Genomic DNA, 26,152 nt, shown 5'->3' on the forward strand with positions numbered 1-26,152 from the left:
ATAGGGCTGTTTTCAGCTCAGGAATGGTGCAGAGATTTTTGCTGTACACCTTCTCTTTAATATAGCTCCACAAAATGGAGTCGCCTATGTTCAGATCCGGAGAATAGGGCTGTTTTCAGCTCAGGAATGGTGCAGAGATTTTTGCTGTACACCTTCTCTTTAATATAGCTCCACAAAATGGAGTCGCCTATGTTCAGATCCGGAGAATAGGGCTGTTTTCAGCTCAGGAATGGTTCTGAGATGATTTCTGTACAACTTCTCTTTAATATAGCTCCACAAAATGGAGTCTCCTATGGTTCTGAGATTTTTGCTGTACACCTTCTCTTTAATATAGCTCCACAAAATGGAGTCGCCTATGTTCAGATCCGGAGAATAGGGCTGTTTTCAGCTCAGGAATGGTGCAGAGATTTTTGCTGTACACCTTCTCTTTAATATAGCTCCACAAAATGGAGTCGCCTATGTTCAGATCCGGAGAATAGGGCTGTTTTCAGCTCAGGAATGGTGCAGAGATTTTTGCTGTACACCTTCTCTTTAATATAGCTCCACAAAATGGAGTCGCCTATGTTCAGATCCGGAGAATAGGGCTGTTTTCAGCTCAGTAATGGTGCAGAGATTTTTGCTGTACACCTTCTCTTTAATATAGCTCCACAAAATGGAGTCGCCTATGTTCAGATCCGGAGAATAGGGCTGTTTTCAGCTCAGGGATGGTTCTGAGATGATTTCTGTACAACTTCTCTTTAATATAGCTCCACAAAATGGAGTCGCCTATCGTTCTGAGATTTTTGCTGTACACCTTCTCTTTAATATAGCTCCACAAAATGGAGTCGCCTATGTTCAGATCCGGAGAATAGGGCTGTTTTCAGCTCAGGAATGGTGCAGAGATTTTTGCAGTACACCTTCTCTTTAATATAGCTCCACAAAATGGAGTCGCCTATGTTCAGATCCGGAGAATAGGGCTGTTTTCAGCTCAGGAATGGTTCTGAGATGATTTCTGTACAACTTCTCTTTAATATAGCTCCACAAAATGGAGTCGCCTATGGTTCTGAGATTTTTGCTGTACACCTTCTCTTTAATATAGCTCCACAAAATGGAGTCGCCTATGTTCATATCCGGAGAGTAGGGCTGTTTTCAGCTCAGGAATGGTGCAGAGATTTTTGCTGTACACCTTCTCTTTAATATAGCTCCACAAAATGGAGTCGCCTATGTTCAGATGCGGAGAATAGGGCTGTTTTCAGCTCAGGAATGGTGCAGAGATTTTTGCTGTACACCTTCTCTTTAATATAGCTCCACAAAATGGAGTCGCCTATGTTCAGATCCGGAGAATAGGGCTGTTTTCAGCTCAGGAATGGTGCAGAGATTTTTGCTGTACACCTTCTCTTTAATATAGCTCCACAAAATGGAGTCGCCCATGTTCAGATCCGGAGAATAGGGCTGTTTTCAGCTCAGGAATGGTGCAGAGATTTTTGCTGTACACCTTCTCTTTAATATAGCTCCACAAAATGGAGTCGCCTATGTTCAGATCCGGAGAATAGGGCTGTTTTCAGCTCAGGAATGGTGCAGAGATTTTTGCTGTACACCTTCTCTTTAATATAGCTCCACAAAATGGAGTCGCCTATGTTCAGATCCGGAGAATAGGGCTGTTTTCAGCTCAGGAATGGTTCTGAGATGATTTCTGTACAACTTCTCTTTAATATAGCTCCACAAAATGGAGTCGCCTATGGTTCTGAGATTTTTGCTGTACACCTTCTCTTTAATATAGCTCCACAAAATGGTGTCGCCTATGTTCAGATCCGGAGAATAGGGCTGTTTTCAGCTCAGGAATGGTGCAGAGATTTTTGCTGTACACCTTCTCTTTAATATAGCTCCACAAAATGGAGTCGCCTATGTTCAGATCCGGAGAATAGGGCTGTTTTCAGCTCAGGAATGGTGCAGAGATTTTTGCTGTACACCTTCTCTTTAATATAGCTCCACAAAATGGAGTCGCCTATGTTCAGATCCGGAGAATAGGGCTGTTTTCAGCTCAGGGATGGTTCTGAGATGATTTCTGTACAACTTCTCTTTAATATAGCTCCACAAAATGGAGTCCCCTATGGTTCTGAGATTTTTGCTGTACACCTTCTCTTTAATATAGCTCCACAAAATGGAGTCGCCTATGTTCAGATCCGGAGAATAGGGCTGTTTTCAGCTCAGGAATGGTGCAGAGATTTTTGCTGTACACCTTCTCTTTAATATAGCTCCACAAAATGGAGTCGCCTATGTTCAGATCCGGAGAATAGGGCTGTTTTCAGCTCAGGAATGGTTCTGAGATGATTTCTGTACAACTTCTCTTTAATACAGCTCCACAAAATGGAGTCGCCTATGGTTCTGAGATTTTTGCTGTACACCTTCTCTTTAATATAGCTCCACAAAATGGAGTCGCCTATGTTCAGATCCGGAGAATAGGGCTGTTTTCAGCTCAGGAATGGTGCAGAGATTTTTGCTGTACACCTTCTCTTTAATATAGCTCCACAAAATGGAGTCGCCTATGTTCAGATCCGGAGAATAGGGCTGTTTTCAGCTCAGGAATGGTGCAGAGATTTTTGCTGTACACCTTCTCTTTAATATAGCTCCACAAAATGGAGTCGCCTATGTTCAGATCCGGAGAATAGGGCTGTTTTCAGCTTAGGGATGGTTCTGAGATGATTTCTGTACAACTTCTCTTTAATATAGCTCCTCAAAATGGAGTCGCCTATGGTTCTGAGATTTTTGCTGTACACCTTCTCTTTAATATAGCTCCACAAAATGGAGTCGCCTATGTTCAGATCCGGAGAATAGGGCTGTTTTCAGCTCAGGAATGGTGCAGAGATTTTTGCTGTACACCTTCTCTTTAATATAGCTCCACAAAATGGATCGCCTATGTTCAGATCCGGAGAATAGGGCTGTTTTCAGCTCAGGAATGGTGCAGAGATTTTTGCTGTACACCTTCTCTTTAATATAGCTCCACAAAATGGAGTCGCCTATGTTCAGATACGGAGAATAGGGCTGTTTTCAGCTCAGGGATGGTTCTGAGATGATTTCTGTACAACTTCTCTTTAATATAGCTCCACAAAATGGAGTCGCCTATGGTTCTGAGATTTTTGCTGTACACCTTCTCTTTAATATAGCTCCGCAAAATGGAGTCGCCTATGTTCATATCCGGAGAATAGGGCTGTTTTCAGCTCAGGAATGGTGCAGAGACTTTTGCTGTACACCTTCTCTTTAATATAGCTCCACAAAATGGAGTCGCCTATGTTCAGATCCGGAGAATAGGGCTGTTTTCAGCTCAGGAATGGTGCAGAGATTTTTGCTGTACACCTTCTCTTTAATATAGCTCCACAAAATGGAGTCGCCTATGTTCAGATCCGGAGAATAGGGCTGTTTTCAGCTCAGGAATGGTGCAGAGATTTTTGCTGTACACCTTCTCTTTAATATAGCTCCACAAAATGGAGTCGCCTATGTTCAGATCCGGAGAATAGGGCTGTTTTCAGCTCAGGAATGGTGCAGAGATTTTTGCTGTACACCTTCTCTTTAATATAGCTCCACAAAATGGAGTCGCCTATGTTCAGATCCGGAGAATAGGGCTGTTTTCAGCTCAGTAATGGTGCAGAGATTTTTGCTGTAGACCTTCTCTTTAATATAGCTCCACAAAATGGAGTCGCCTATGTTCAGATCCGGAGAATAGGGCTGTTTTCAGCTCAGGGATGGTTCTGAGATGATTTCTGTACAACTTCTCTTTAATATAGCTTCACAAAATGGAGTCGCCTATGGTTCTGAGATTTTTGCTGTACACCTTCTCTTTAATATAGCTCCACAAAATGGAGTCGCCTATGTTCAGATCCGGAGAATAGGGCTGTTTTCAGCTCAGGAATGGTGCAGAGATTTTTGCTGTACACCTTCTCTTTAATATAGCTCCACAAAATGGAGTCGCCTATGTTCAGATCCGGAGAATAGGGCTGTTTTCAGCTCAGGAATGGTTCTGAGATGATTTCTGTACAACTTCTCTTTAATATAGCTCCACAAAATGGAGTCGCCTATGGTTCTGAGATTTTTGCTGTACACCTTCTCTTTAATATAGCTCCACAAAATGGAGTCGCCTATGTTCAGATCCGGAGAATAGGGCTGTTTTCAGCTCAGGAATGGTGCAGAGATTTTTGCTGTACACCTTCTCTTTAATATAGCTCCACAAAATGGAGTCGCCTATGTTCAGATCCGGAGAATAGGGCTGTTTTCAGCTCAGGAATGGTGCAGAGATTTTTGCTGTACACCTTCTCTTTAATATAGCTCCACAAAATGGAGTCGCCTATGTTCAGATCCGGAGAATAGGGCTGTTTTCAGCTCAGTAATGGTGCAGAGATTTTTGCTGTAGACCTTCTCTTTAATATAGCTCCACAAAATGGAGTCGCCTATGTTCAGATCCGGAGAATAGGGCTGTTTTCAGCTCAGGGATGGTTCTGAGATGATTTCTGTACAACTTCTCTTTAATATAGCTTCACAAAATGGAGTCGCCTATGGTTCTGAGATTTTTGCTGTACACCTTCTCTTTAATATAGCTCCACAAAATGGAGTCGCCTATGTTCAGATCCGGAGAATAGGGCTGTTTTCAGCTCAGGAATGGTGCAGAGATTTTTGCTGTACACCTTCTCTTTAATATAGCTCCACAAAATGGAGTCGCCTATGTTCAGATCCGGAGAATAGGGCTGTTTTCAGCTCAGGAATGGTTCTGAGATGATTTCTGTACAACTTCTCTTTAATATAGCTCCACAAAATGGAGTCGCCTATGGTTCTGAGATTTTTGCTGTACACCTTCTCTTTAATATAGCTCCACAAAATGGAGTCGCCTATGTTCAGATCCGGAGAATAGGGCTGTTTTCAGCTCAGGAATGGTGCAGAGATTTTTGCTGTACACCTTCTCTTTAATATAGCTCCACAAAATGGAGTCGCCTATGTTCAGATCCTGAGAATAGGGCTGTTTTCAGCTCAGGAATGGTGCAGAGATTTTTGCTGTACACCTTCTCTTTAATATAGCTCCACAAAATGGAGTCGCCTATGTTCAGATCCGGAGAATAGGGCTGTTTTCAGCTCAGGGATGGTTCTGAGATGATTTCTGTACAACTTCTCTTTAATATAGCTCCACAAAATGGAGTCGCCTATAGTTCTGAGATTTTTGCTGTACACCTTCTCTTTAATATAGCTCCACAAAATGGAGGCGCCTATGTTCAGATCCGGAGAATAGGGCTGTTTTCAGCTGAGGAATGGTGAAGAGATTTTTGCTGTACACCTTCTCTTTAATATAGCTCCACAAAATGGAGTCGCCTATGTTCAGATCCGGAGAATAGGGCTGTTTTCAGCTCAGGAATGGTGCAGAGATTTTTGCTGTACACCTTCTCTTTAATATAGCTCCACAAAATGGAGTCGCCTATGTTCAGATCCGGAGAATAGGGCTGTTTTCAGCTCAGGGATGGTTCTGAGATGATTTCTGTACAACTTCTCTTTAATATAGCTCCACAAAATGGAGTCGCCTATGGTTCTGAGATTTTTGCTGTACACCTTCTCTTTAATATAGCTCCACAAAATGGAGTCGCCTATGTTCAGATCCGGAGAATAGGGCTGTTTTCAGCTCAGGAATGGTGCAGAGATTTTTGCTGTACACCTTCTCTTTAATATAGCTCGACAAAATGGAGTCGCCTATGTTCAGATCCGGAGAATAGGGCTATTTTGAGCTCAGGAATGGTGCAGAGATTTTTGCTGTACACCTTCTCTTTAATATAGCTCCACAAAATGGAGTCGCCTATGTTCAGATCCGGAGAATAGGGCTGTTTTCAGCTCAGGAATGGTTCTGAGATGATTTCTGTACAACTTCTCTTTAATATAGCTCCACAAAATGGAGTCGCCTATGGTTCTGAGATTATTGCTGTACACCTTCTCTTTAATATAGCTCCACAAAATGGAGTCGCCTATGTTCAGATCCGGAGAATAGGGCTGTTTTCAGCTCAGGAATGGTTCTGAGATGATTTCTGTACAACTTCTCTTTAATATAGCTCCACAAAATGGAGTCGCCTATGGTTCTGAGATTTTTGCTGTACACCTTCTCTTTAATATAGCTCCACAAAATGGAGTCGCCTATGTTCAGATCCGGAGAATAGGGCTGTTTTCAGCTCAGGAATGGTGCAGAGATTTTTGCTGTACACCTTCTCTTTAATATAGCTCCACAAAATGGAGTCGCCTATGTTCAGATCCGGAGAATAGGGCTGTTTTCAGCTCAGGAATGGTGCAGAGATTTTTGCTGTACACCTTCTCTTTAATATAGCTCCACAAAATGGAGTCGCCTATGTTCAGATCCGGAGAATAGGGCTGTTTTCAGCTCAGGAATGGTGCAGAGATTTTTGCTGTACACCTTCTCTTTAATATAGCTCCACATAATGGAGTCGCCTATGTTCAGATCCGGAGAATAGGTCTGTTTTCAGCTCAGGAATGGTGCAGAGATTTTTGCTGTACACCTTCTCTTTAATATAGCTCCACAAAATGGAGTCGCCTATGTTCAGATCCGGAGAATAGGGCTGTTTTCAGCTCAGGAATGGTGCAGAGATTTTTGCTGTACACCTTCTCTTTAATATAGCTCCACAAAATGGAGTCGCCTATGTTCAGATCCGGAGAATAGGGCTGTTTTCAGCTCAGGAATGGTTCTGAGATGATTTCTGTACAACTTCTCTTTAATATAGCTCCACAAAATGGAGTCGCCTATGGTTCTGAGATTTTTGCTGTACACCTTCTCTTTAATATAGCTCCACAAAATGGAGTCGCCTATGTTCAGATCCGGAGAATAGGGCTGTTTTCAGCTCAGGAATGGTGCAGAGATTTTTGCTGTACACCTTCTCTTTAATATAGCTCCACAAAATGGAGTCGCCTATGTTCAGATCCGGAGAATAGGGCTGTTTTCAGCTCAGGAATGGTGCAGAGATTTTTGCTGTACACCTTCTCTTTAATATAGCTCCACAAAATGGAGTCGCCTATGTTCAGATCCGGAGAATAGGGCTGTTTTCAGCTCAGGAATGGTACAGAGATTTTTGCTGTACACCTTCTCTTTAATATAGCTCCACATAATGGAGTCGCCTATGTTCAGATCCGGAGAATAGGTCTGTTTTCAGCTCAGGAATGGTGCAGAGATTTTTGCTGTACACCTTCTCTTTAATATAGCTCCACAAAATGGAGTCGCCTATGTTCAGATCCGGAGAATAGGGCTGTTTTCAGCTCAGGAATGGTGCAGAGATTTTTGCTGTACACCTTCTCTTTAATATAGCTCCACAAAATGGAGTCGCCTATGTTCAGATCCGGAGAATAGGGCTGTTTTCAGCTCAGGAATGGTGCAGAGATTTTTGCTGTACACCTTCTCTTTAATATAGCTCCACAAAATGGAGTCGCCTATGTTCAGATCCGGAGAATAGGGCTGTTTTCAGTCATTCAGGAGGTCATCGATAGCGCTGATGTGCCGACACTTCAGCGGCCCATGCAGAATTTCGCTACTCGTCTGCGCCACATCATCGCCACACATCGCCACACATGGCAGGCATATCGAACATGTCATAACCTTTTCTACGAAACGACAGACAAAGTAAAGTAAAGTAAAGTAAAGTAAATGAAGCATTGTACTTGACTGCTACGTCACTAGGTAAAAATATTTCCAGACAAGGCTTGGTGCCGTTCTGCAATGCGACGGATACCCGGTGACGACAGCGAGAAACTGCCTTACAGAACAGGTAGGGGCAAACCTTTCACATCGCACGGACACGCGTCCAAGATGGTTCAAATGGCTCAGGTCCTCAGTCCCCTACAACTTAGAACAACTTAAACTAACTAACCTAAGGACATCACACACATCCATGCCCGAGGCAGGATTCGGACCTGCGATCGTAGCGGTCGCGCGGTTCCAGATTGAAGCGCCTAGAAGCGCTCGGCCACACAGGCCGGCAAGGACACGCGTACGTTAAGCCACGACACACAGCAATAGGGACATTACTGTCTCAGCAATGCATTGCCAATTCTTATCCCATATGTTTGTTGCTAGTTTCTGTTGGCTATGTTATTAAAACAGCACTGATCACTTTTCCCATTTATATTTCAAAGAAATACAAATCTTACGAGTAAAAATTGCTCTTTTCTTTTTCTTTTTTCAAATGAAAAAAACCTGTCATGTTATATCTTCACAGATCCTATGATGGCACCTTTAGTGTGTTGAAACCGGTTATCCAGTAAACAGTATTTAAGCGATCTTGGCTTTCGAATTATTTCTACAACAGAGTGGTCGCCCCACAACACACTAGGTGTTCACTGCAGAATAATTTTGCACTGCTGCTATGGCTAAATGATATTTGGATTTTTTACTCTGTTATTGGTTAAAAATAAAAAAAAACACCTTTTATAGCAGAGAACAAACGAACGCCTAAAAATACCGATTATTCGTAACTAAAATGCCGGTATCGGTCTTAACCCGTCGGTTTTTCCCATCCCTAGGGGGAAGTGGGTGCGTTTCATAGTAGTGCTTCTCGGTGGCGTCGTGTGAAGCCAACATTAAGTACAACAAGGTGAATGTCCTCCAATGAGCGCCACAGAAAGGCACGCATTGGAAGCAGTGCTTCACCATCGGAAACGCTACCAAGAAGCGCTTCTCGGTGGCTGCACGTGAAGGGACTCTGGAAGCGAGTGCAGTTCCGGGTGCTCCCTTTAGTTTCGGTCGCCTCCAGCAGCGGGGAAGTCCGGCGCCGTCTCCAGTGACAGCTGGAACGACGTCCTCCCGGGTTGCGGCTGGCCGCCGCCTCGTTCGCCTTCTCTGTCAGCTGCGGAGCGAGGAGCCGGCGGCGGTGACGTCACGCGCGGCCGCAGCCGGCAGGCAAGCAGTCACAAGCTGCGGCTAACGGCCAGCGGCGTCTCCCGGGACCGCAGTCTCTGCTTGCGGCGGAAGTGCTCCGCCGCTACGCTGTGAGAAGAACGGTGCTGTCAGCAGAATGTGGAACAGCCGTTTCCTCAAAGCTAACACAAAGAAAGATACTGTGTAATTTTTCAGCAACAAGTGCGCTTCCGTCAAATTACTTCCGTCGTCTCATCTGTAACGAATCTCCGTAGCGAAGATCGTTTGATTTTATTGCAGCTACTGGGTCGGAATGCCACGTAAGCCACAGTCAGTGAGCATTTTTTTCCGCCTGAAATATCAGATTTGCTGGGCACTGAAATTAAGGCAACATCCAATAAACACCAAATTGTCGTCTTTTCGATTTTTGAAAACTAGTGGTAACACTTACAATGAGAAACCATTTTTCACAAAACACTGTTCTAAACTTCAGATTTTTAAAACATCTTACATTGTAGTGAAAAAAAAAATGAAAACACAAGACTTAACATGAACAACAGGTGCTACCGTATCTGTCCCTGGAGCGGAGTCATTTCGCTCCCTAGTTCTGGTCGATACATACCAGCACACGTCGGCAGTCTTCGTGACTATGACGTCATGTTTCCAAGTGCTACCAATCGCATTCGTGACTACGACGTCATGTTTCCAAGTGCTACCAGTCGTATTCGTGATTATGACGTCATGTTTACAAGTGCTACTAGTCGCATTCGTGACTATGACGTCATGTTTCCAAATGCTACCACTCGTATTCGTGACTATGACGTCATGTTTCCAAGCGCTACCAGTCGCATTCGTGACTATGACGTCATGTTTCCAAGTGCTACCAGTCGCATTCGTGACTACGACATGTTTCCAGCTGCTACCAGTCACATTCGTGACTACGTCATGTTTCCAAGTGCTACCAGCCGCATTCCTGACTATGACGTCATGTTTCCAAGTGCTACCAGTCTCATTCGTGACTACGACATGTTTCCAGCTGCTACCAGTCACATTCGTGACTACGTCATGTTTCCAAGTGCTACCAGCCGCATTCCTGACTATGATGTCATGTTACCACCTGCTACCAGGTGGCACTCATGATTATGGCGGCATGTTTCCAACTGCTACCAGCCGCAACTTTCAAAATTGCATTGTAGCTGCCAGGTGAAGAATACATTTTTTGTGTGCACTTGCATTATTAGGTTTTAGAAAACCCGATCACGAATTTTGTGGAAACTTAAATTTTTTGACTGAAATATTTTCTTAATTAATGTGTTACTTCCGCTACACATTACCTCTCCCTACACTCCTGCACATTGCATCACGTTGGTCACTTATTGTCAAGTTCACTGGTGCCGCCGCAGCGGCAAATGATAGTTACGTTGCGATTTAATACAAGTGTACTATTTTAAATATCCGGTGATGGCTTGTTCAGTGAGTAAAAAAAAAAAAAAATTCCCTGAGATGTGCCGAAACGACGTCTCTGCCCGATCCGGCCGAAATTAAGCTCTGGCGCCATGTATATTTTGCATATAAAAGACTAGATGGTATACCCGACTTCGCTCAGGAAGCTGATATGAGCCTATGTGGTAGTTGGATAAAAGGATAAACTTTCAAGTGAAAGATACAAAAAAATACTGAAAATGTATTCTGTTTACAATACTTATTTATGGACAACATTTTTCTTTTTGTTTGTACAAATTTTTCGAATTTCCTACTAGAGAACAGGCTACATATAGTTGACCGTGAGAGAAGCAGGAGTCTTTGGGGATGATGCAGCACTATTTTAAAGTTAGTCCTTGCGCTCTGATAATTGTAAAACTGTAGGCTAATTTGGTTGGAAATTATAGCCTTGAAATTGAAATGGCAGCTCGCTAGAGATCAGTGGTATTCTGGTGATAAATCGTGTGTGTCCTTTATACTTCCCAATCGTAGGTTCGACTTCCATCATGGTATTCGATAACTATTTGACGATCATCCTTGTTCTATTACATAGTTTTATTTAGTTGAGATTTCTGTGTAGTACGATCGGAAATTATTCTGCAAGTTAAGTTTGACTTTTCAGAAACATTTGACAACTGAAGTTATATTCGTCAAGAAAAAGAATATATCATATTTACTAATTGACCCACAAACAATGAGATTCTTACAGCAAGCATTATTTAACTCCACTAATCCAGCATAAATGCAAATCATCAAAAAAAAAAAAAAAAAAAAGTGGCTCCAAGCACTATGGGACTTAACTTCTGAGGTCATCAGTCCCTTAGAACTCAGAACTACTTAAACCTAACTAACCTAAGGACATCACACACACCCATGCCCGAGGCAGGATTCGAACCTGCGACCGTAGCGGTCGCGCGTTTCCAGCCTGTAGCGCCTAGAACCGCTCGGCCACCCCGGCCGGCATCAAATTACATATAGCTCTGTTAACAAATATTGGAAGCATTTCAAAAGTAAAATATCTAACTAACCGTTTTATCAATCAGTTATGTACATTCTGGGGTTACTCAACAATTACAAATTATCGGCCAACTCATCTACACTAACACGCTGGCAAAACGAAACTCATAATTATTTAACACCTTTATCTTGCTTGCATGAAGACTTTTGCTTCCATGTTCTCGTCATTTCTACATAAATCTAACACTTGGTGGCTTCACAGAGCACACCACAAAAACTGCCTACACTACCCTCTTTCGCTCACAGACAGCTACCTACAACTGTGTGTCCAGCGCTCTCTTACTCCAACACTACAATCTCAGACCAGAAGCAGTATCTTTGGCTCTGCGGTCGTGCACAGTCAGCGATCCGCATTATAAACACTATCAGAGACAAACATCGTTTATAAAATTATATATTAGTTTCATTTAAGTTTACATTAATCTTATTATCGTATTCGGGTGCCACATGCAAATGTACCCCAGTAGACTGCTTTTAGCATGACACCGGATGGGATAACATCATGTTCTGAGGCTAAACTCCCACACCTATCCTACTGGAATGTTCCTATTAGCTGTCTTTATTTCTGCTATTCACTTGTACAATATGTTATCGATTTTTATCTTCAGACACCTGTGTGATTGTCAAAACAGACGACTGTGGAATACATTCTCCTCGGGTCCACGACACATGGATGCATTAAAGATGGTTATGTATGCAGAACCGGGACTCCTCTCAAAAGATAAGATGCTGCCACTCCTGAGTTGTTCAGTGTTGTCTGTCGGTATATCACTGTTGGTGCGTTTGTCTGTTGCCACATGAAGGGAAACCACTAAAAGTCATAGCAGAGTCCTGATACAATCAAGGGAGTGATATGATTTGGTAGCCGTCTAGAATGTGGTAGCCCTCTTATGAAAACATAAGAGCTGGGAAGCGTCGCCCTCTAGAAATTTCTAGAACATTCGAGAGTATTCGATTCCAGAACATTCGAGAGTATTCGAGAACATTCCACAACATTCTGGAACGTTCCACAATGATCCTGGATACTCTGGAATGTTCGGAAATAGTCTGGAAGATTCCAGAATGTTGCGGAACATATCAGATCATTGTGGAACATTCCGGAACACTCTGGAATGTTATGGAATGCTCTGGAACATTGTGAACCATTCGAAGCCTTTTTCGTATGTTCTGGAATTCGCCAGTGGTGGGGCTACCCAATGGTAGGAGTATAAGCAAGACCCGTCGGGGGTTCGAATGTCAGTTTCTTATCTGTAAAGGGAGGGACCGAAAAATGAGTCCAGTTGAGTGAATAAAAACAAAAGTTGTAGGGTGAGACGTCAGTGACACAGTGACTGAATATAAATCGAAAATAAAGTGTGGAAAGTGTGTGAAGTGTACTTGGTGTATTTGTTAGTAAAAAGTTGATTTGATTCATATTTTAGACAATGCCCAAACGTAAAAGAAGACGAGATCTTGCCAGCTGTGAATCAAAATGGCGAAAACAAAAAGAACAGCGAAAAAAAGAAACAGGCGAAGAACCCGAAGCACGTTGAAGTTCCCAACGAACGAGAATGAGCACCGTAAGAAGCAGAGAAACCGAATAACAGCGAAATCAACGGACTGAAGAATCAAGAATTGCGAAAAATTATTCGCCATAATTCCAACAACATGTAAGCCATCGAATCCAAAACAGCTATCGGACTCTTCCAAATCCAGTATGAGTGATGAGATACTGTACCAAATCCGACAAGTTCCTGCTGAACTGACCATCGAATTGAACGTCTTCAATGCAACACTCATTCGCCTAGAAGATAAATATTTAGCAATAAACAACCAGACCTTAGTACAAGTTGGGATGCAAGCACCATGAATAAATGCTTTCAGTGTGCTAAACTTCGAAATTAGAAAGGAAAAAAGCTAGGACAGCAACGGACTACTTAAATCCGTTGCTTACAACATACCACTCCACAATGACAATCAAAACGAAATTTACAACGTTATCATGGACCAGATCGACAACAACACCTTCGGAATTATTTACAGATGCACCAGGCTTCACCAGGAATACGTTTCTAATAAATCTATTGCCGGCGTATATACGTGCTAAACAGCACATCGCACGTGCACTGCCACCATCCAGCATTGCAGACACATTTATGGAAGGAGAACGAACTGCCCATTCCGCCCTAAAACTACCGTTGAATATAGCCAAGGATTAATTCAAAAAAATGTTCGAATGTATGTGAAATCTTATGGGACTTAACTGCTAAGGTCATCAGTCCCTAAGCTTGCACACTACTTAACCTAAATTATCCTAAGGACAAACACACACACCCATGCCCGAGGGAGGTCTCGAACCTCCGCCGGGACCAGCCGCACAGTCCATGACCGGCCGAAGTGGCCGTGCGGTTAAAGGCGCTGCAGTCTGGAACCGCAAGGCCGCTATGGTCGCAGGTTCGAATCCTGCCTCGGGCATGGATGTTTGTGATGTCCTTAGGTTAGTTAGGTTTAACTAGTTCTACGTTCTAGGGGACTAATGACCTCAGCAGTTGAGTCCCATAGTGCTCAGAGCCATTTGAACCATTTTGAACAGTCCATGACTGCAGCGCCTGAGACCGCTCGGCTAATCCCGCGAGGCAATAATTAATTCCCAGTAAGTAAAATCTCAAGAGCATTTGCACGATGTGAACTTCTGAAGCAAGCTAAAATTATCTTCTGGGACGAATGCACACTGACACAATTAAAAAATGTCTCTAAGCCATGGACAAAACACTACAAGACTTGGCGTGGAAACTCTGAAGTGGGAGTCTACTCATACTCTCAGAAGAGTTGAAGAACAAACATTTCCTGTTGTCCCCAAGTCAACACCAGCAGACGTGATCAGTGCATGATTTAAAAAATCACATCTCCGGCCACACACACAAATATTGCGACTAATATGAGAGTTGAACTATCGAAAGACGAAACAACAGCACATTTTGCTCAACAGCTTTTACAAATAGGCGAAGGCACATATCCTAGTGAACAGACAACCTGTCTCATAAAACTTAACAACGATATTTGCAACATAGCCACTGCTGAAAACGAACCCATTGATCAAATTTATCGAAACATTGTTCACAACTATACCAGTCCGGACTGACTATTTGAAAGGGCAATTTTGGCAACTAAAAATAATATTATCGGCGTTATTAACTTTAATATTAAAACAAAATTACCGGTTTAGAGAGGATATATAAATCAATCGACCCGATTGTAAACGTCGAAGAAAGCGTGAAATTCTGTACAGAGCTTCTAAACTCTTTGCAAGTACCAGGAACGCCGTTACACTGCCAGCCTTGCACACTGCTGAGCCTGTGGCTAGCATTCATATTTTTTATGAGAGACCAGAATATATAGCATTCCACCGTTGCTGCTCTAGAAGTAAGACAATGTAATTAATTTTTATGTGCACAGGGACCAAAGTTATCAGTTTTGGAGAGGGCCAGACGGTTCAGTGCCTAAGGGGCTGAATGTATTTTGCAGTGACTGTATTTCCTTATTGGTATTGGGAATTGCATTGCCCAATCAGTTCGTATAAAGTTTTGCTAACAATAACGGAGATTAAGCACACCGCTTACAGTTACAACACGCTACATGATAATTCGAGTTTAGTATCCATTCCACAATCCAGACATTCATCCAATGTAATCTAAAAAAAGTAGAAAAATAATAAAAGCACACTGCACTTTCATTCAAAATAAGCAAAAGAAGGCATTTTATAAAGAACGTTAAAATGTTACACATCTGGTGATCTCAGATTATTCACTCCTGGTTGCCCCCCCCCCCCCCCCCCCAGACACACACAATTGTAATTGATCAAGGTCACCCAGAGGAGTCAATCAGGTAATTGTTTCACATGATATGAAAATAACAGCAACCTCCTCTCCTCACCCTCTCCCTCCACTGGACTAATGACGATCGAACATTCTGTAAGTAGACTGTTTATGTTTTCTTATTGGCAACGTTACGTAGCGCTCTGTATGAAAATCACTGGCTGTGCTGTGTGCAGTCTGTGGCTAGTTTGCATTATTGTCTGCCATTGTAGTGTTGGGCAGCTGGATGTGAACAGCGCGTAGCGTTGCGCAGTTGGAGGTGAGCCGCCAGCAGTGGTGGATGTGGGTAGAGAGATGGCGGAGTTTTGATAATTTGTAATACTGGATATTATGAACTACTATATATATTATGACTATTAAGGTAAATACATTGTTTGTTCTCTATTAAAATCTAGTCAGATTGCGTTGCGCTAAAAAATATTGTGTGTCAGTTTAAGCACAGTCTTGTATAATTTTTCTAAGGGGACGTTTCATAATTCTATCCACACCTCCATCTTTATAACTGGGACAGGTGTATGGAAGGGAGTCATTCTGCAGCTAAGGGAGAGATTGTAGGATATATCCATTTGTGTATAACAAATTACGTTTAGTCACACCACTTGAGTTCAGTTTGCTAAAAACAATTTAATATTACGTCATTTGAGGCACCAGCAGTGACCACGTCAATATTTTTCATATTTTCCCTAATATTACGTATTTTTTATCCATTTCTGGATTTTGCACAATTTTACGTAATTTGTCCAATTATGCAAGATCCAGCCTACTATTCCCACTCTCAGCCCATCACATGCAGCACGGTTCCGATTTATGTAGCATTGCTAAACCACAACTCCATTATTAGTGCGTGTGGACGCTCACTCCCAAGAATTGAATTTAAGAAAATGGACGTCGCAAAAGTATATCTAAATTACACAGTATTTCCCACACACGAGACTGTTAGTAAGCTGTCACTCTCCTTTGAATGGCCTGCGTACAGAGAGGCGACATTCTTTCATGAACGAATGATAAGCTGTTGGACATTTGGAGGTAGCTGATACCCTCAGGCCGAAAAGAGGTCACAGTTCTCGACGGCCTCCTCTGTAAATTAGTCATCGGCAAGCACCAGCATGCTGTAGCGTGCTTCCTCTTCAGCCGCATCAGTTGCTTCCTCAGTGTTCTGTCGCCCCACACAAGTAAAGCAAAACAGGTGAATATCACAAACAAGAAGGGTCGTCAAAGGGCCTGTAACCAACGCCAGTGACAACTTGTTTGTATTATACAGAACAGCATCACTAAGAACGCAATGAAACGTTAAAGTTGAAGTAAGCATCAACAAATTTAATTTGGGACATTATCAACAGCTACCAGCAAAGACACTGAGATATTGAAGAGTTTTCTTGGCAACTACAATATCATCTACAAATATCCAACCAATAGGGAGCGTGTTTAAATTGTCAGCGAGATGACATCGCCTAGGGAAAGAATAAAAAAGAAACGAGAAATTATTTTCCATCTCAAAACATGTAAAGTTCTGACCTGCATCCATCCCGCAGCGACTACAGAACAGCGCTCTAGCAGGTGTCTGGATAGTACAGTGCACCACACGATGAGCTGCAGCCGGTGTCCATCATATTGCCCCGTGGATGAGATAATCTTCACAAGACTATCCCTCATTAATGTAGTTAAATTCAAATTTCTATAGGAAGCCTTGTAAAACAAAAGGCATGCCCTTACACGTAATGTCGGTTTCAAAACCACAGTGCTTTAGTTGGTATTGTTCTGCATGAAGCCTTCTGCCCTGACTCTCTCTGACCTTCGAACTGAGTTGCTCAGCCAGTTAATGGAGGAACTGCACTTTAACGTGGTCTCCGAACCGCGGTGGGACTTGGTATTTTCACGAGTACAAACCATGGGCAGAGATGAAAGGAGCGATATGAACAGAAATAATCACTAGGATTGACCGATGACTGAGTCCCGAGCCTCAGGGTTTTCATTACGACACTTTTTTTTAGTCATCAGTCTTCTGACTGGTGTGATGCGGCCTGCCACGAATTACTCTCATCTGCCAACCTCTTCATCTCAAAGTAGCACTTCCAACCTACGTCCGCAATTATTTGCTGGATGTATTCCAATTCTTTACAATATTTGCCCTCTATGGCTCCCTCTAGAACCATGAAAGTATGTTTTAACAGATGTCCTTTAATCCTGTCCCATCTCCTTGTCAGTGCTATCTACATATTCTTTTCCTCTCCGATTCTGTGCAGAACCTCCTCACACCTTACTTAACAGCCTACCTAATTTTCAGCATTTGCCTGTAGCACCACATCACAAGTGCTTTGATTCTCTTGTGTTCCGGTTTTCTCACAGTCCATGTTTCACTACCATTCAATGCCGTACTCCAGACGTACGTTCTTAGAAATTTCTTCCTCAAATTCACGCGTATGTTTGATACTAGTAGACTTCTCTTGGCCAGGAATGCCCTTTTTGCCATTGCTAGTCTGCTTCTGATGTCCTCCTTGCTCCGTCCGTCATTGGTTATTTTACTACCTAGGTAACAGAATTCCTTAACTTCATCTACTTCGTGATCATAAAACCTGATGTTAAATTTCTCGCTGTTCTCATTTTTGCTACATCTTATTACCTACGTCTTTCTTCGATTTACTCTCAGTCCACATTTTGTACTCATTAGATTGTTCATTGTGTTCAGCTGATCATGTAATCCTTCTTCACTTTCATTCAGGATAGAAATGTCATCAGGGAATTGTATCATTAACGTCCTTTCACCTTGAATTTTAATTCCACTTCTGAACATTTCTTTTATTTCCATCTCTGCGTCTTCGATGTATCGATTGAAGAAAGACTACATCCCTGTCTCGCACCCTTTTTAATCCGAGCACTTCGTTCTTCGTCGTCCACTCTTATTATCCCCTCTTGACTCATGTACATTGAAACATCCCTTAGAAAAATTATACAGGACTGTGCTTAAACTGACACACAATATTTTTAGCGCAACGCAATCTGACTTTCAGAAATCCCTACAAAAGAATGGCCCTGACTAACATTAACCTATGCGTTTCACAAATCGCTTACCTCACAAAATCTTGGTTACTCGAACTACTGCAATACAGCGAGCGCCACTACTGCCAGCTAAATAAAAGATTCAAACTACGGAAGGCACTAACTACTAGTAGGCATAGTTAGCAAATGACAGATTTTAATAGAGAACAAACAATGTATTTACCTTAATAGTCATCAACAGTCATAATATAAACAGCAGTTCATGACATCCATTTCTACAAATTTCAAAACTCCGCCATTTCTCTCCCCACATCCACCACTGCTGGCGGCTCACCTCCAACTGCGCAACGCTACGCGCTGTTCACATCCAGCTGCCCAACACTACAATGGCAGACAACAATGCAAACTAGCCACAGACTGCTCTCCCCACATCCACCACTGCTGGCGACTCACCTCCAACAGCGCAACGCTACGCGCTGTTGACATCCAGCTGCCTAACACTGCAATGGCAGACAACAATGCAAACCAGCCACAGACTGCACACAGCACAGCCAGTGATTTTCATACAGAGCGCTACGTGGCGTTACCAATAAGAAAACCTTAACAGCCTACTTACAACATATTGTATATTACCTGTCTTTCCCTATAGCTTACTCCTATTTTTCTCAGAATTTCTAACATCTTGCACCATTTTACATTGTTGAACGCTTTTTTCAAGTCGACAAATCCTATGAACGTTTCTTGATTTTTCTTTAGTCTCGTTTCCATTATCTCTGGTGCCTTCACCATTTCTTAAGCCAAACTGATCGTCATCCAACACATCCTCAGTTTTCCTTTCCGTTCTTCTGTATATTATTCTTGTCAGCAACTTTGATGCATGAACTGTAAAGGTGATTGTTCGATAGTTTTAGCACTTTTCAGCTCTTGCAGTCTTTGGAATTGTGCGGATGGTATGTCAATAGACTCATACATTCTACACACCAACGTGAATAGTCGTTTTGTTGCCACATCCCCCGATGATTTTCGACATTCTGACGAAATGTCATCTATCCCTTCTGCGTTATTTGATTTTAAATCCTGCAAAGCTCTCTTAAATTCTGATTCTAACGCCAAGTCCTCTACCTCTTTTAAATCGACTCCTGTTTCTTCTTCTATCGTATCAAACAAATCGTCCCCTTCATAGAGACCTTCAGAGAACTCTTTCCACCTATCTGCTGTCTCCTCTGAATTCTCGTTGCACTCGTAATGTTATCACCCTTGCTTTTAATGTCACAGAAGATTGTTTTGACTTTCCTATATGCTGAGTCAGTCCTTCCGGCAATCGTTTCTTTTTCGATTTCTTCACATTTTTCCTGCAGCCATTTCGTCTTAGCTTCCCAGCTCTTCCTGTTTATTTCATTCCTCAACGACTTGTATTTCTGTATTCCTGAATTTCCCTATACTTTTGTGTACTTCCTTGTTTCATCCATCAGCTGAAGTAATTCTTGTTGGCCATGGTTTCTTCGCAATTACCTTCTTTGTACCTATGTTTTACTTTCCAACTTCTGTGATTGCCCTTTTCAGAGATGTCCACTCCTCTTCAATTGAACTGCCTACTGAGCTATTCCTTATTTCTGTATCTATAGCCTTAGAGAACTTCAAGCGTATCTCGTCATTCCTTAGTACTTCCGTATCCCACTTCTTTGCCTGTTGAGTCTTCCTGACTAATCTCTTAAACTTCAATCTACTCTTCATCACTACTATATTCTGAGTCCATATCTGCTCCTGGGTAGGTCTTACAATCAAGTATCTGATTTCAAAATCCTTGTCTGACCGTGCTGTAATATAACTGAAATCTTTCCGCATCACTAGGTCTCTTCTAAGTACACACCATCCTCTTGTGAGTCTCGAACAGTGTATTAGTTATTACGAGCAGAAATTTATTACAGAATTCAATTAGTCTTTCTGCTCTCTCTTATTCCTTGACCCAAGACCGCATTCTCAATACGCTACAACTGCATTATAGTCCCTCATGACTACTAGATTTTCATCTCCCTTTACCTTGCAATATCCTCATATACTTTCTCTGTTTCTTCAGCTTGCAACGTCGGCATGTATACTTGAAATATGGTTGTCGGCATTGGTTTGCAGACGATTCTGATAAGAACAACCCTATCACTGAACTGTTTGCAATAACACACTGTGTGTCCTACCTTCTTATACATAACCAATTCTACTCCCGTTGTACCATTTTCTGCTATTGTTGATATTTTCCCTGTACGTATCTGACCAGAAATCCTTGTCTTCTGTCCATTTCATTTCACTGATCCCTACTATATCCAGCCTGAAAGTTTGCATTTCCCTTTCCAGGTTCTGTAGCTTCCCTATCATGTTCAAGCTTCTCACATTCCACGCGCCGACACATAGAACGTTATCCTTTTGTTGGTTATTCAGTCTCTTTGTCATTGTCACCTCCGCCTTAGCAGTCTAAGAATACAATTACAAAGGTACAAAATACATCATTAAAGAACATAACAATACAGATAACATTTGTAGTACAGGCTTTACAAAAGAATCGAAATAGACACATACACCAGTGTTACAGGAATCATGACATAAGTAAATACATAAAAGATCAGAATAATTATTGAAACATCAACTTCACACATGAGCATTAAAACAGAACAGAATTAATAATGTCTAACATCTTTACAAAGTAAATAACATATTATTAATGCAAATTATATTTGAGGATAACAGTATTCCTCATCATAGTTCATGTAGCTGAGTATTAGAAAAATTCTACAACATAAGTCTTATCAGATAAACATATAAATACAGGAAAAACATAAATACACAAGGGTACACAAACATATAGCGGAAAATACAAGGAAAGGACAGGGTTTGTTTTACTGTAGTATTTTGCAAACAAAACTTTCTTTACTTCTCGGAGATCTCCCATCATTCTTCATTATTTCCAAAAAGTCCTATCTATACCTGCTTTCTGTACTTTTCTCGTGTAACCTCTCAGTGCATTTCTTCAAATTCATCGCAACTCATTCTCTTATAGCCTACCCCCTCTTAAGCTAACTTAAATCTACTGAGCTCAGATGCTAAACTAAGGGACGAGGCAATGCAGCAGCACAAAACAATTAACACGAACAGCAATGACAAAAAATTTAAATAGGCAAAGCAATTGCAATAGTACAACTAATATAAGGCACTGTGCAGCAAACAAGAAAAATAAATCAGTAGTAAAACTAGCTGAACAGAGTAATACAAAGTGAAATTTAGTAGCACTATGCCTGGCAAACAGCAGCAGCAAATGCAATAACTTATATCTAAACATGAGAAAGCTCAAGCAGAAAAAATATCACAGTAAAAATGGCCATATTTAATACCTATGTCACATCTTAACACTAGAGTGATGCATCACAATTTATTCTACAAAAGAAATTACCAAGTACTTGAAAAGAAAATTCTGTATACAATTCCTGTGAAGGGAAATGTGTTTTTGTGCTCCTTCGTTTTTTTTTAAGTACATCATAGTTATTCTTCACTGGGTCTGTAGTCATAAAATATTTATATTAGTACATCTATAAAATTTTATTTTAGCCAATGCTGCAGGGCAGCTAGAAACTAGATATTAAACAAAATGAGCAATCTCTCAACTAGAAAGACAATAGATGTAAAATGTCTCTCATCATTTCATTAGGCATTTTATTAAATATCATAAATTAAGAGCTCCACAGTGTAATCATATATTGTCAAGTTTGAGCGTGCCATATTTAGGATGCTTTCTACAAAGAAATGTCAATAGCGAGGATAATGGCCTCCTTTTTTTTTGTCCACCTGAGCCTCTGAAAGGCACACACTAATGGCTTTTTTTCAGGCAACTGTCGCGCAGCTGCCCACGTAATGCGTCGTGCCCACGACGGATTACGTAAAGGTCACTTAACTTTCTTGCCGAAATATTTACGACACCAGTTTCTGCTACAGTGACAATCTCATATAAAAATATTTCACAGGTCAAGAATTTACGTTACAAATCTGTAGAAACAAAATGCTATTGATATAACAGTGTCCAAAAAATTTTCATAGGCATTGTAATACATTCACGCATTTACATACATTTCATAACTCTTAAAGTACGATTCTTGGTTTCCAACAACCTTTTTCACAAACCAGAGTCCCTAAACACTACTCATTATTCCTGGCCTTATTCGTCGACACTTCTTCAATATTTCATCATAACAGCTACGTAGCATAATCAAATAACTCATATAGCATCAGCTTATTGATCATAAACATACCGCAACCGTATAATACACATAGTCATCGTAATAATAACATCATAACACCTCAGTCAACTCTCAAAATCGTCGTAGCTTCCTCCAATAATTAAAAAAATTCTCTGCTCATGTCAAAAGTGTCATCTGCCTCAAACGTACTTTAAAAATCGTGATCCCATACCAAATATATCATTCAAAGTTCTCATAATATCATAATGGGTCTGAAAAAATATGAACAGTTCACAAAGTACAAACAAAATACAATTTCATAAGTGTGAAGTTATCCAACGGTGTAATTATGTAAACATCTGTCACTGCCGTAGTAAAAAAGTTTGTCTCTCTCAGTTAAATGATCAGATAGCTGTGTAATTATGTGTTGGAGAAATTTGGTACCGATGTGTAAAGTTGTATAAGCAAATACTATATTAGCTAGGGCTCCTTGTGCTTGCCAAACACGTGGTACACAAAGTAGGCGTGTACCCCCTGAGGATTAATGTAATTATACCCTCAGGTGTTACAGATTACAGCAATGGAATGAAATGTATCATGGAAAACTTTCTTTGTAATTCAAAAATCTTGAAAAATAAATGGTTTAAGTACAAAATTAATCACTCAAATGCGTGTCCTGTAGCGCTAAATGTGCGTCTTGCTGTAAGATAATTCTGTGGAAGTGTCGTAATTATCGTCCTCTGTAAGCAAAGCTCTGCTGAAGTCAATGTACTTATCTCATCATAAACAAAAGTGAAATGCTTTGTGTATAGATATCGTAGTTATTATGTACATTACCGTGATCAAGAAAGTACTATAATGTAACGTATTGTTGTGCTACAAAAGAGGCTGTCTCATTGTAGCTATACCAGAAAAGTTACTACTAAAACATGTTTTACTTTCCAGAAGAATTCAGAAAAACTGTGCAGATGTAAAACAGATACACCGCAAAAGCAACATTGTAAATTGTCACTCATTAGTAGCATCGTGATAAAATCGTGTAGCTGTCGCATAAACTAACCACTGTGTCATCTGGTATCTCACAGAAAGTACTTTAAATCCACAATGTATTTTCAAGTAAACCAAAATGTTTCATTAAAATCTCATTAGCAGTGCCAGTATATGTTCTAAGTATGTAAGCCTTATAGTCGTTACGTAATCGTGCAATTAACAAGTAAGAATGTACACAAACAATAACACTGTGTCGTCTGTTCACTATAACAATCCACTCGTAACTTCTGTTTAAATAAGTTCTCTTGGTTCTTGACTGGCTATTTAACTTCAAACATTGTTGCATGGTAACAGTTTCTAAGTCTGACAATGCATACTAGAAATGTGAAGTGAAAAGTTTTATGGCAAAGACAAAGTTAAAAAGCAGATTATCTTTCAATAAATGGTTTTACACGTGAAATGTGGTGTAACCCTTTGCTCTTCCTAGTACGCAGAGTTTCAACTTTAACGCAATTACCATGTGGTATACGTCGGTAAAGAATACTGGAATTTTTCTCAAGGTTAGCGTCTATGTTATTTTTCCCTGAGCCAGCCGGCGCACTTGGCTGCCTGCAGTGCAAGTCATTGTCTGTTTCTTTGCTGGCGCACGTCGTTATTGGAATTAGGAGACCTTACTTCTACAAATTCGCCTTGCCGAGAGGGCCCAGCCCTGTTAGAATCCCGCCATTTCTGATGAAATTCGCGTCTGTCGTTTTGTCGGTAGTTTACATAGTTTTTTGTTTGTCGGTCATGTGGTGGAGAATTCCTCCCTGAATTACCACTGCACGGTGGACGGTTGCGTCTGAAGTTATTCTGTCTCCCGTGATAATAATAGTTCTGGTTGCCAAATTGTCTGTTTCTATGATTGTCTCTGTCATATTCATTACTACAGAAATGCGATCTTTCTCTGTAACTATTACTCTGCCAGTGGTTGTCATACGGGTGGTGTCTGTTTTGGTCACGATTTACGTTGTAAGAATAGCCTTGTCGTGTCCAGTTATTATTTCTTTCATCGCGGAATTGCGACGGATGTGACCTGTAATTGTTGTGTTCCAGTTTTCGCGTTCCGCGATTGTCAGTGTCAATTTCTAATTCTTGTAAGAGTCCCTGAAAAGCTTCAGTGTCGTCTTTGCAACGTCCTGCCAAAATAATATGTCGTAAATGTTCAGGTAATTTGATTAAGCAAATGCGGATGTGTTCTGAGGGGCTGTATGGGTTTGACAGGTACTGATTCTTGTGCAATATGTCTTCGAAATATTTCACAAGACTGGAAAATTCAAATTGTTCGAAATGTTTCATCATTATGAAGCTATGTTTTACTCGGTATTGTGTAGTTTGAGACCAATATGCTGGGAGGAAGGCATGGTAAAATTCTCCTTCACTGTGACAGTCGTGAATGACAGATCGCATTCTTACAGCTGGTTCATCCTCTAAATAGCCACACATAAATTCTAATCTGTGCCCTAATGACCAGTTGGGAGGAAAACAATGACAGAATTGATGGAGCCACGCTTGTGGATGAATGTCGTTGCCAGAATTCTTAAATGTTTTGAATTTACCTGTAGTAATGAACAGCTTATAGTCAAAATCATCATGTCGGCGAGTCGCATATCGGTCATTGTTACGTCGTTTAGGCGGTTCCATTTCAAAATTCGGTGCACCTTGCCAATTTCTTTCATAATTTCCGAAATGTGCTGTGTTATTATTTTGTGGCTGTTCCGTATTTCTATGTCCCTCTTCCCGTACTGGGGCGCGAGTGTCCTCTGAAATACGTAATTCTTGTATTACCTGTGTCATCTGATCTTGTACTTCCCGGATTTCTCTTTGGTGTTGCGTATTAATTTGATTCTGATTTTGTTTGAATTTCCTAATTTGTTCGCACTCTTCTGTGTCATTAAAGACTACCGGTTTTGTGTCATTCAGATTATCATCTACCTTCGTAGATAAATTATTTAGCTGATCCGAAAGTCAAACTACTTTCTCTGATAATGAACTAATTTCCTCCATGTGTCTTTCTGAACCAATTTTCAGAGTATCTACTGTGTCCTTTAAGTTTTCCTGAGTTTTTGCAAGTTGCGTAACCGAATCGGTAGATGCAACTGAGTCAATTTTTAGCTTGCAAGGTCTCATGATTTTCATGAACAATAGTTTGCAGTTCTTTCTTTTATGGCTGCTTCGTGATTCTGTAATGCATTTTCATGCCGCGAAAAAATAGGTTGAAAATGCTCACAAATTTGTGTTTTTACGTCATTACAGACTTTTTGACATTTCGATTCAATGTTATGCAACTCAGTAGCTAAATCTTCACGTGTTTATTCAAGTGTGGTGTCTAACTTTTGAAGCTTCTGCTTTGTTTGTCTCTGATTTTGTTCCATTGTGTCTAACTGTTGCTGTGTTTGTCTCAGGTGTTGTTCCATTGTGTCTAACTTTTGAAGATTTTGTTCCATTGTGTCTAACTGTTGCTGTGTTTGTCTCTGATTTTGTTTCATTTGCTGCATTAATTGCAGTAATCATGTATTAGTGTCTGGAATCTGTTCCTCTATGCTTTTCGGCAGTGCATTTGCACCGGCAGCATTCACATTTTGACAAGCAGAAAATGTGTTTCGACTTATTTGAGAAAACGGTGAGGACCCAAAACCTGAATCTACAGTATTTGCGAAATTGTGTCCTGTCGTTTCGGATCCCTGAGGCGA

This window comes from Schistocerca cancellata, chromosome 1 (genome assembly GCF_023864275.1).
Source record: "Schistocerca cancellata isolate TAMUIC-IGC-003103 chromosome 1, iqSchCanc2.1, whole genome shotgun sequence".
NCBI lineage: Eukaryota > Metazoa > Arthropoda > Insecta > Orthoptera > Acrididae > Schistocerca > Schistocerca cancellata.